We start from the raw sequence: 12,823 nt of genomic DNA, 5'->3' as shown, positions 1-12,823 counted from the left end.
ATGTCTCTGTGTAATCTGCAGTGAGTTTCGGGAGGGGTAGTGTGGTTAAAATTTCTTTGACCGTCGCCCTTTCCTGCCCTGCCATGGTCTTGTACAGGGCGGCATAATATCATAGAAACCACTGGTTACTCTTGTCTTGCCTAAACATCTGGTGGCCTGTTTCGGTCTCAATTTCTACTATGGCTGAGCACCTTTAGGCCGAGTTTGAAAGCTAGGCAAGCAGGACCCCGTCCGGTCCCTTTCAGTGTGGGTCCATTCCATATATATTTTGTAGTCAACACACCTCAGCTTCTCAACCTGGACTGCCACTTTCTCTTTGGCTTCTAATAGGGGTTGTTGTAGCTCAGGGTGTCCTGGCCTCTGTGTTTCTAAGGTCCTCAGTTCCCATTCTGCCCCCTCTACCTAGGTCACCAGGGTATGTCGGACCCTTATAGATGCCGCTATGCCCCTTATTATTGCCTTGAAGGCATACCATTCTAGTAATTTTGATGATGCTGTGTCAGTATTGTCTGGAAATAATTGTCCTATCTGTTCCCTAATTTCTTCCAGGATTACCTGGTCTTCTAATGCTTCAGGCTTGAGCCTCCAGGTGGGTATATTCAGGAGGGGGGGTCCCCCATTTCAGCTGCAAGAGGACCATATTGTGCTTCAAAATGCTACGTGTCAGATATTCTACACTATATACATAGATTATGGATGTTTATGGTACAAAAAAAAGTGTTGAGTCTCATGTCTAGGTCATGTAAGTGTGAAAAATAGGAGTAATCTTGTGTCATTGGGTGCAGTCTTCGCCATGTGTCTTTCAGCCCCATCTATTCTGCCAGTTTGTGAAGGCACTCGCAGTGCGGTGCACAGGTGCGTCTCTTAGTGGGGGAGGTGAACAGTCTCGGCAGGTCGGCTATGCAATAGAAGTTGTCTCCCATGATCGTGGAGTAGATCAGGTAAGGAGCTAATGTGCCTGATAGCCCGATCAGGAGGGCACCCTGATCTATATTAGGCCCATATATATTTATTATCGCCACATCACAGCCATCAAGCCTACCTGTCACCAAAAAATATCAACTCCACGGGTCTATCTCATCCCCTGTGTGCTCGAAGGGAACCCCCACCCTGATCCAGACTAATACTCCTCTGGCATCTGCTGAATAGGTTGTGTAGTATGCCTGACCCTACAATCTGTGTTTAAGAACAGCCCCCTCTGTGGTCAGTAAGTTACTGTCCTGTAAGAGATCAATGTGAACACCCCGCCTATTCACGTAGGAAAACATTTTATAACGTTTGGACATGGTGTGCATTCCCCTGATGTTCCACGTTAAGACTTTATATGTTGTGAGGTTGGCCATTGGTATACATTGTGTAAGGTCCAGTGCCCTTTCCTCATTCTTGTGTCCCCCACTTTGGGAATTAGGAATCCGCCTTCGGCCCCAAACATAGTGGTACCCAGTATGCGACTCCTGCTAGCTCTTGCAACTGAAAAAACATTACCAACCTAACTTCCACACCACAGGACAAGTGAGTGGTCCCCCTCATCCAAACTTACGTAAACTTTACAATAGAGAAATAATCGTGAAGGCCTCTACAAGCCTCTTTGGTGGAGGGTAAGTGAGTCATCGTCAGCCCCCCGGACATTCCACCCATCCATTGTATTCCGCATCTGATCTTGTTGCGGGTCTAAGGAAATCTAGTATAACCAACTATATCCTGCGCTTTTCCTCTCATACTCTCTAATAGTACTTCTAACTGGCCTCTCACCAATACTTGCATTCCACAGTACAGTTCAGATGATTTCCTCAGCTGGCCCAGGGGTCATTGTGAGAAGATCTTGGCTGGGCTCTGAGTCTGAGCCTTTGGTGTCCTCTTGAGTTAGTGAGGATGCCTCGCCGGCCCCAAGAGTACTTAACGATGCAACTGCTGTTTCTCTCTTGTTGGGTCTCGGCCCTGGGAGGGCCACCGAAGACCTGGCCCCGCTCCATTGCTGCTGACCAGTCCACATCAAGCGCTTCTCTCCTGGACCCTGATCGGGTTTCCGTTGATGCTGTTGATCTATCTAGTCCCATATCTCTTGTGGTGTGTTCAAGAATCTTGTGCCCGTCGGGGTCACCACTCTGAGATGTGCGGGGACCATCTTGGCATACTGGATTTCCATTTGACAGAACTTCTTTTTTGCCGATAGGTAGGTTGAACGCTGCCATTAGATTTCTCTAGAGAAATACGGAAATATTTTAATTGTGCTGTTGTCAACCACCAACTGTCCTTTCTGTTGATCTCGGTGAAGAACATGATCATGATCTTTATAGAACAGCAATCTTGCCACTATTAGGCGAGGTGTGCCTCCGGGGAGGGGGTGGGTGGGTCTAGCGGGCACTCTGTGGGCTCTTTCGAGAGAGTAGTAAGAGGAGATGCCCTCCTCCTCTATCTCCTCAAGATTAATTTCTCCAGGTATTTGACCATATCATTGCATTTTTTTGGGTAACGCAACTGTTCATATATTGTTGCGGCATGACCTGTTTTCTGCGTCTGCGGCCCTGTGTCTCTAGGAGGGCAAGCGTGCCAGTTGCTGAAGACAGCTCCAGATATATGTTCACTATTACTTTTTCTGCCATGGTGATCCGTTCCACCAATCAGCAGTGGTCATCTCCCAGAAGACCCATGTTTTCTCTGAGGGTGTCTATTTTAGTCTCTATGGCTGTTCAAGACGCCGCTATGGCTTGCAAAATAGTGGGTCCGTTGGATGGCTCAGTTTGTGATGGGCGGTTAGTCTCCATCATCATGTTCTCCCCTGCTTCCTCCTATGTCGGCCCTGCTGGTTTAAGGTCTCTTTTCGAAGTGGCTTTATCCATGGTGGCAGCAGCAGCAATGGGCAGGACCTCCCCCTCTGTGATTATGCTGTGCGAAGCGAGGCTCTCCATCACGCCGCACTGGTCGCCGTTCACACTGCGTTCCTCAAAGTTGTAAGGTCTGCAGAGAATCACCCCGGACATTAGCCATAGTCTTGCAAGCGCCAATTTAACCCCTCTTCAGGGCCACGGGTGTCCAACCAGGTTGTAGTTAATCTTCCTTCGGCCGCCTGCCCCTATCTAATTGTTCTTTTGGGGTCCTCCCTCTGCGTGGTGGGCAGAAGGAATCTACTGAGGAGTTGTGCATCAAGACCTTAGATTAGCTCATGCGACAAAGAGGGCTGCCTTTCCATTTGGCTAAAAACATTCTTCTGATTCGTAGGTGTGGGTGGATTGGGCAGGGCTTAGTTGGTACACCAGGAGACTGTGTGATAGTGAACTTCAGATCTCTATTTCTGGTACAAAGTCTCCTGTTTAGACTTAGAAGTCGCACCGTAATGGAGAATAATATTGTCTTTGACCCATTAGGTCATTTCTACAAACCCACTGTATTGTTTTCAGAGAGAAATGCCCACAATGTGGTATCTTTCGTTACCTTGCCCAATAGTGAAGTGAGGGATCAGCAATCTTTGCCATCCTGTTTGCATCAAGCTCCGTCAAATGTGGGACTGGCTCGAGGTCCAGCAGTTTTTACCCCAAACCAAGAAGCTTAATTTTTAATTCCCAATGCAAATTAATATGCAACCCTCTCAAGCCCAGAATGGCTTTTGGGTGGTACTACACAGGTCATTTCTACTGCTGATAACTTGGAATCTCCCACTTTAAAGAAAGGCCCCTTGGCGAAAGTATGACTCGCCCCTTCACTCTACTGAGCTGGAACATCGCAGGTCTAAAAGATAAAACCACCAACTTGGCCTGGCTCACTTACATCGCTACGTTTGACTTTGTTGCCATGCAGGAAACATGGGATACTTCTCTGCCATCTTGCAAGGTCTTCATTAGCTATTCTCGCCCTGTCATACCCTTTCTCTGTGGCAGAGCCATAGGTGGTTTTCCCATTTGGGTTATTAACCTGAGTCTGCAATTGGAAGTGATTACCATTGACTCTTGGAGGTCTGCCTTTTTAGTTTTGCTCATTTAAGAAAATGTTTTATTTAATTATTTTTTACAATAATGATTTCTCAAGTTCTGTGTGTGTTCATTTTACCCATTTGTTTTATTTTATTTCAAACTTGCAGTCCTTGGGGACTGGTGCAATGTCCCAGCCATATTATTTTTTGTGTTGGGCAACTTACGGCCGATGGGTCATTATAGGATGTATCATCTGTGTGGCAATATGATAGCAGATGCGAGTAGCTGGTAAGATATATAGCTGCACGTGCCCTGGTCTACCTTGTCAATATGTGAGAGGAGGAGATGGATTACCCATAACCTCATACAGAGGACACAATTTGGGCTCAGTCATTGATTATAAGTTTGTGACAAGGAACATTTTAGCTTGGTGCGCTAAGGGGGAGGTCGTGAAGACAGAATGGGAAGACCATAATGCCCTGTAGCTCAGGGACACTAGCCAGTGAGCAGGGCTACCCACCCTGCTGAAGCAATTCCTATTACCCAATATTCCACTTATGGCCTCAGGCTCATCTGACATTTAAAGGAACCACAGGACACCAGGGCAACACTATTGAAGACACAACTTGGAATGTTCCTAGATTGTCTGTCAGCTAAAAGTGGGGACGTTATGCTAGCTCACTACGATAATTTAAGCCTAATCAGGGGGAACCCGGTAGATTGATGGGCACTACTCGGCAGCCAACCGTAGGTTAAGGAAGGCCCTTGTAGCCTGCCCAAAAGACTGGGATGAGGTTCAAGTAGCTACAAAGCTTTATAATAACACTTTTAAGGCAAGGAAGGATGCACTACAAGTAAAATAGCAAGGCGTTTTAGGATACAGTCAAGATGATCAGGTGAAGGAATGCCCTGTAAAGCCCACTTCTGAGCCCACTCCTGAGCTGTAATATCTTGAGGCCAGAATGGGTTTTGCATTTTAGTGCCATCTACCATTTGGAGGAAAAGGATAGCTTGGGTAAACTTTTTCAGGGTAGATTAGCCCATTCTGCACCATTTTTGGTATCACTGCTGGAGGGGGAGGTTGATATTCACCAGAGTTCATGTGGGAAAGCACCTGGACCTTATGGGGTAGCAATGAACCTCATTAAGTGCAACATTGACTTGTGGGGACCCTTGATCCCCAATGTTTTCAATCACTCCTTGAGCAATAATATTCCTCATTGGGCTGGGCGGTGGAGAGATGGAGAACCACGCCTCCGCTCTCACCTGAGGCTTGCTGACTCCTGGCCCCTCCTTCCCCTGAGGCCGTGCAGACGAACGTGCAAGGTGGACGCAGGTGGACGCGGCGGTTAATGGCGGACGGCATCGGCAACGACAGCGGGAAGACTCGGCACCCAGATCCCTTTTCATGACCGCGACAGCGACCGCGACCACTATTGAGTGTGATGCTTGATCTTAGACGCTCGTTTTCAGCTTTATAACGACGACGACGACAACAACTATTACAAACTCTGGGCTTCGTGGCTGGCAGCGATGCTGCGAGGCGATGCGACGCTGTGAGTGAGGCAGCAGGTTATCCAGCCGAGTGCAGAGTGTATTCCAGCGTTGTTGCTCCTCTCAGCTGTCGCAGGCTCTTCTCTACCTGGGGGCTTTACAACGTTCTAAGCTGTCTCTTTCAGTTGGATATTTCCTATGGCAGCAGCACGCAGCACGCAGTGAGTTGGTCATGCACTGATTACTCCTGATTATTTCTGCTTCTAATCTGTTATCTCGGTTCGTGGCTTGTGGCTTCTGGCTTGCTGTTGGGAAGTAACTCTGTTGAGGGAAGGCGTTATCCTCATTGTTCTATTTTTTGGACTCTCAGACTCTGGGGGGTCTTCACTTTCAGGAGAGGAGAGGAGATCGGAAAGAGCGGATCCCTAACTTTATCTGCACTCTAGTTGGTTTCTGTTCCTGAAATTCCCCTTTTTTTTTTTTTTTTGCTCTGTTTTGTTCAATATGGGCAAATTGCTTAATACACGTAAGGCCAAAGTTCTCCGTCTTCAGGCTAGAGAAGCCAAAAATGCAGCCAAATTATTGAGCAAAAATGCTGTTAATAGTGCTAGTCCGGATGCAGCTGAGGGAGATGCAAGAGTAAGGGTCAACAGTTCTGAGAGTTCAGAGGAATTGGAGATATCTCTGGGCGAATCCCTAACTCTGGACGCAGAGCCCCCGCATAGCGCAGAGGCGGCTCCTTTAACTCCCATTCCAGACCAGTCATCTAAGCAAGACAGAGCCATGGATGCGTTGAAGGGGACCAAATCATTTCCTCTTTTCGACAAAAAAAATCCAGTGCTCTCTTTAGATTCTGCATTCCAAACTTCCTCTTCTCATTCCTCTTCTCATTCCTCAGACCCCCCAAATAAGCCCAATCCTTCCGTATTCTCAACATTTTCATCATCATTATTAAAAGAGAAAGAGAACTCCTTGACGCACCTTCATAAAGATAGTCTTTCAGAGGCTTTCTCCCTGGAAAGTACGGCCACAGCTCCATTAGTGATCGACAAACCGCTAGACACTCCTGCTCATTCTGTTAATGTGAGTCCTCCCGGCTCTTCAAGTCCCTTGCTAGATCTCAACACCAAGACTGTAGGGGAGATCCAGATGTCAGTTAAAGACATGTTAAATTTGATTCTTGATGAAGTTCGAGAATTAAAGAGGGCTCAAAGGGCAGAGCTAGCTTCAATTAATCAACGGCTGGAGAAAATGGAGGCTCTCTTCTCTACATTTCCGGTTCGTCTCCAAGAGGCCGAACCCCGTATTTCAAGTTTGGAGGATCAGATGATGGAGGTTAAAAAAGATGTTAAACATCTTTCTGTGTGCACACGTTCATTTGAACACAAATTGGACGATTTGGAAAACTATAATCGCAGGTCGAACCTTCGGATAGTTGGGGTTCCAGAAGGTCTTGAAGGCTCTAATATGGTGCAATGGGCAACATCCTTTTTAAAATCTAAAGTGATCCCCGACTATGAAGGCGATTTATCTATTACACGTGCTCACCGTGTTCCTGCTCAGCCCTTCCCAAATTCCTCCCTTCCTCGAACATTGCTACTAAATTTTTCGGATATCCGGGTCAAAGAGACTATCCTTTCAACGGCAATTCAGAAAAGACAATTTTTTGTTACCGAGACTGTTAAATGCCGTATCTTTTCAGATATGTCTGCCTCCGCTGCCCGGAGAAGAAAGGAGTTTGTGCAAATGTTGGGACTGTTTAAAGCTAAAGGGGCTCAAGCGACGATAGCTCAGCAGTCCAAGCTTAAAGTGTTAGTCAAGGGTAAATTCTTTATGATTTCCGATATATCAGCGGCACAGGATCTAATTTAAGGTTTTCTTCCCTTTTTTTTTTTTTTTCTCCCTATCCTAGAAATGGCCCGGGGTTAGGGGGTGGTCAGTGGAGTCTGCGGGAGTCCGCAACTCAGGTAGCCTATGGGGCGTCAACAGGTCGCCCCAATGGAGTGGGTTAGGATCCTTTGGTCTGCGTGGAGGGAGGTAGCTAGGCCATTGGAGGGTGGGGTTCGGGGGGGTGGTGGAGTTGGGGTTGTTTGGGTTGTGGGTGGTGGTGGGTGGCTCGAAACAAAAAGGAAACTGATGGTGTCTGACTATTTTTCTTCATTTTTTTCATTTGTTAATATGTATTCATTGTATTCAGGGGGCAAGAGCGGTTCGGTGATAATTCTCTTTAGTCAATTTAATTCTGATCTCAATGTCTAACAAGGATAGTTTGAAGTTGCTTTCTCTTAATGTTAATGGCTTAAACAATACTAAGAAAAAGCGCGCTATGGAAGTTTGGTTAAAGGCTGAGAATCCCTCCGTTATTTTGTTACAGGAGACTCATATTCCCTCTTCCAAGCTAGATGGGTTTTCAATGCTCAAATCCTGGGCTTCGTTTCGGTGTTTCGCATCATGGGATGTATCTCAGCGAGGGGTGGCAATATTCTTGAATAAAAACCTTTGTGCTGATATCATTCAATCACAACAGGGAGGCTCAGGACGTTGGTGCTGGGTCTCATGCAGAGTCAAAACCAGGCAGAGACCTTTTATCTTTGTATGTTGCTATGGACCTATAACAGACGATGCTAGTTTCTATGAAGACTTGTTCCAATCTCTTTTGATGTTCTCAGGTGATATTGTGATTGGTGGGGATTTTAATGTGTTAATGGACCCGCATTTGGATACATCATCTCAATCTTCCAAACAACTTAAACCGAAAGTCTTTCAAACCATTTCACATTATATCAAACTATTCGATCTTTCTGATCACTGGCGGGTTGATAATCCCTCTAAAAGAGATTATACCTGCTGGTCGGGTAGATTCAAATCCTCATCCCGTATTGATTTTTTTATAGCTTCACGTAACTTTAAGCTCGGCTTTTTCAATACGGTGTTCAACGTATTCTCAGACCATGCTATGCTTATTAGGGAGTTCATTTTTGGGGATATTAGAAGATCCCCCAAAAGATGGGTCCTCAATAGAGCTCATCTTAATGACGATAAATGGGTCTCTGAATTAAAAAACAAGATTAAAGACTTTATAACTCTTAATATGGGCACTGCCCCCATAAGTATCATCTGGGATGCCCTAAAGGCCTTTATTCGCGGAATCATCATAGGGAAAGATGCGGCCATTTCAACTGTATCCAGGGCTCAAATCAAACTACTGGAATCCCGTATACATACACTTAGCGTTCAAAGGCAACAAAATCCCTCACGATCGGTTAAAGAACAACTAAATGAAGCTAAACAAAAATACACCACTTTTTTATATGAGCAGGGCGAGGCTTTTTTTCATACTCAATATCAAAAAATATACGAAGAAAGTAATTTCACTGGGAGATTCTTGGCCTGGCAGGCCAAGGAACAAGCAGCATCTAATTTAATTCGGGAGTTAAAATGCCCGGTCTCGCATCAATCTACAATCGATCCAGATAAAATAGGTGCCATAATGCATTGTCATTATCAAAATATATATTCTCATCAGCTTAAAATCAATCAGTCTAAATTAAACTCCTTTTTACGGCAGGCTGAGATCTCTTCTCTTTCCCATTCCGAAGAATTAACCATGGCAGATGGATTTTCTTTGGAAGAGATAGAGGCGGTGGTAAAAGATCTTCCATCAGGGAAAGCCGCTGGTCCGGATGGACTACCCGCAGAGTTTTTTAAGGTTTTTTTTCCCTCTTTTTCTAATTTGTTTCTACTTTTGCTTAACTCCATGTTGTCTGGAGCCTCAATTCCTGACTCTTTCCGCGAGGGCACTGTGGTCAGCTTTTTGAAGAAGGGGAAAGATGCCACCGATCCTAACTCATATCGTCCCATTACTCTTTTAAATTCGGATTACAAGATCGTCACTAAATTATTGGCTATTCGATTTAACCGAATTTCTTCTGATCTGATTCATAAAGACCAAAACGGTTTTATTACCGGTAGACAGCTTATGACTAACACTCACTATCTGGCAGAAGCTTTAGATTACTTGGAGACACGGAGGATTCCTGTACTTATTTTGTTATTTGATGCAGAAAAAGCTTTTGATTTGGTGGTTTGGGAGACACTTTTTATGATTTTGCAGCACTTTCATATTCCATGTAACGTTATTTTTTTTTTTTTTTTTTAAAACCTTTATTCGCATAAATCAGATACACAGCTATTCAGCCGACATCCCGGAGGTTCGGCAGCTAAACAATCAACACGTGAAGTCCTCCATGGCTCTAATGCAGGAGAATGACAAAGGTCTCATTTTTGAAAACTACCTACAATAAACACAACAAGCAAGGCAGTATACACCACAAAGTCGTGCCAGTTTACAGCGGGGGCGCGGCCCCATTTCCAACATCAAATCAAACCACCGATCTGGAGGGTGAGGGAGAGCAGAGGCACTAACATTCTAACGGAGGTGCATCAGAAAAACCCAAGTCGGAAGTGAGGCTAGGGGGAAAGTTGCTCCTCTGGCGGTTCAATGGCAGGAGGCAGACATATGCCTCCCCTGTATTGGTTCCAACTTCCCCATACCTTATGCCATTTCTTAGGCCTCCCCCGTGCACTATACACCGTTTTCTCCCGAAACATGCTCCAGTCCATGTTGTCCTTCCATGCATCCAGGGTGGGCGGGCTATGGGATCCCCACAGTCGTGCTATATCTCGCTTAGCCACCATATTGCCTAGGGTCACCCATTGAGTCTGCGCTGCGTCATAATCCGTAGGACCCCACGCATTCAAAAGACAGCGCCGCGCCTCTGGGTGCAGTACTATACCCGTGACCTCCTGCATCACCACGTGAATCCGCTTCCAAAAGTCCGCAATCACACCACACTCCCATATGATAAGTAAAAAAGGTGCCCACCATCCCGCAGCCCCTCTTGCATAACCCATCCTCGGAATAGCCCATATGAACCAGCCGGGGCCCAGTGACGTAGACTCTGTGCAGTATCTTAAGCTGGACCAGCCGTAGTCTGGCGGGGATCGCGACCTCCTTAGGAGAGGAGACGGCGTATTGCCAATCTTCATCGTCCAGCTCAAGGCCGTCCCTTATCCACTGATCCCGAACCCCCATGAGGAGGTCGGTCCGGACATTCACAAGCTTTTTGTAAATTAGGGAGATTGTGCTCTCCGGCATATGGCCGTCCAGGATCCGGTCCTCCAATGGAGAGGACTCAGGCACCCTCTCCCCCTCAACGAGCACCGACCGCAGCGCATGGCGCACCTGCGCATACCGGAAATATTCCGTGCCCTCCAGCGCATATTCCGTCCGTAGTTCGTCAAACGACTTAATCCGCCCCTTGGCCAGCAGGTCGCCCACCCTGGAGATGCCAATCAGATCCCATTTCTCGAATCCCTTAGAGTGCCAAAGTTTCCCCAGCATATCTGAGTCATACAACGGAGTGGCGAGGGTGAGCCTATCTTTCCAGCCCAACGAGTTCGTGACTGTCTTCCACACATTCACCGCCACCCCGGTCGGCCCCGTGAGGGACCCAGCCGGGGGCCTCGAGTAAAGTGCTCTATAGTAGCCACCCCCACGCAGCAACCACCGGTCCATAGCAAAGCCGGGGCTAAGCGCCGGGCCGTAGACTCCATGGTTCATCGCACTCAGCTGGGAGGCCCAATAGTATCTTCTGATGTCGGGAAGCGCGATACCCCCATCGTACCAAGGAAGAGTTAGTTTTGCTATCGCTATACGCGGACGGCCGTCCCACAGCAGCGAGCGCTGGAGACTCTCGACCTCCCGAAAGTAGCTGGCCAGAACCAGCTCCTGGGTGTTCTGCAGGACATAGAGAAAACGGGGAAGAGACATCATTTTGAATAGCACAGCTCGGCCAAGGAGGGAAAGCGGCAGCCGCCGCCAGCTCGCTACATCTCGCCGCAAGCGCACCAGCGGAGGGACCAGGTTCCTCTCATACCGTATCGTTGGGTCGGTGGAGATATAAATCCCAAGATACATGAAACCCTCCCGGGCGATCTGGATCGGGCAATTCCGCGGGGGAACCGGGACGTCTCCACACAAGGCATACAGATATGACTTCCCCCAGTTAATGGTTAGTCCCGAATTCCTCCCGAAGGAAGTCAAAATGTCGCAGATAACTATGAGGGACTTCCGGGGTGAGGCGAGATAAAGCAGGATATCATCGGCATAGAGGGAGATGCGGTCCTCGTGGTCAGGTGACCAGCGAAGCCCCCTCACCTCCGGGTGCCATCGTATCCAGGCCGCCAGCGGCTCGAGAGCAAGAGCAAACAACAGCGGCGACAGAGGACAGCCCTGCCTGGTACCTCTCCCCAGCCCGAAAGGGCGGGACGCCCTACCGTTGACCGCGACTTGAGCGAGAGGCTCTTCATATAATAGTCTCACCCAGCCCATAAATCCGGGTCCAAAGCCGAATTTCGCAAGCGCAGCCCACAGGTATTCCCACTCTACCGTATCGAAAGCCATCGTTGCGTCGAGCGCTGCCACAATGGCCGGCTCCCGCATCATCCCCACCCTTGCGATCACTCCGTGGATGCGCCTCAGGTTCAACGCGGTGTTACGATGCGGGATGAATCCGGATTGGTCAGGGTGGATCAGATCACCGATCACCCTGACCAAACGGTTAGCGAGGATTTTAGCGAGGATCTTCGGCTCGGCATTAAGGAGCGAGATCGGCCTATATGAGCTGCACCTGTTCCTGGGCTTACCATCTTTATGTATGACCACGATTGTTGCCAGGCGCTGGTCGCGTGGGAGGCATCCCGTCTCCCGCGCCTCCACGAACATAGCTCGCAAATGCGGAGCGATCTTATCTGGCCGGAGTTTGTAGAGCTCAATTGGCAGGCCATTCGGGCCCGAGGCCTTGCCCGAACGTAACGAACGGATAGCCCCCGCGATTTCGTCGACTGTGATATCGCCATCAAGATCGTCCCTGTCTATGTCGGAAAGGCAAGGCAAGCAAGATCACGCAGGAGTTCACACGAATCCCCCACTGGCCTGTCCGACACGGAGGTATAGACCGTGTGGAAGTAATCCGCAAAGCACTGGACTATGCCATCCGGCTCCGCGACAACGACGCCATCCTCCGTCACGAGGTCCGGCACAACACGATTGACCCGCTCCTTTTTATCCAGCCACGCGATTAATTTCCCGGCCTTGTCCCCGACGTCGTACAGACGGCCCCGCTGTTCCCTACTCAAGGCTTTGGCCGCGTCCGTCACAAGGGCCTTGTACTCCGACTGCTTAAGGGTCAAATTGTGAAGCGCCGCCGCCGTAACCTCCCCTTCCAATGACAGCTCCAATTCCGCGATCTCCGCCTCAATCTGGGCGACCTCCGCGTCTCGCCGACGCTTGGCCGCTACTATCAAGGAGAGGGCCTCTCCCCTAAGCACTGTTTTGAACGCTTCCCACAAAGACACAG

Source organism: Triturus cristatus, chromosome 11, assembly GCF_964204655.1.
Source record: "Triturus cristatus chromosome 11, aTriCri1.1, whole genome shotgun sequence".
NCBI classification, from domain to species: Eukaryota; Metazoa; Chordata; class Amphibia; order Caudata; family Salamandridae; genus Triturus; species Triturus cristatus.
Note: the sequence above shows the minus strand (reverse complement) of the source record.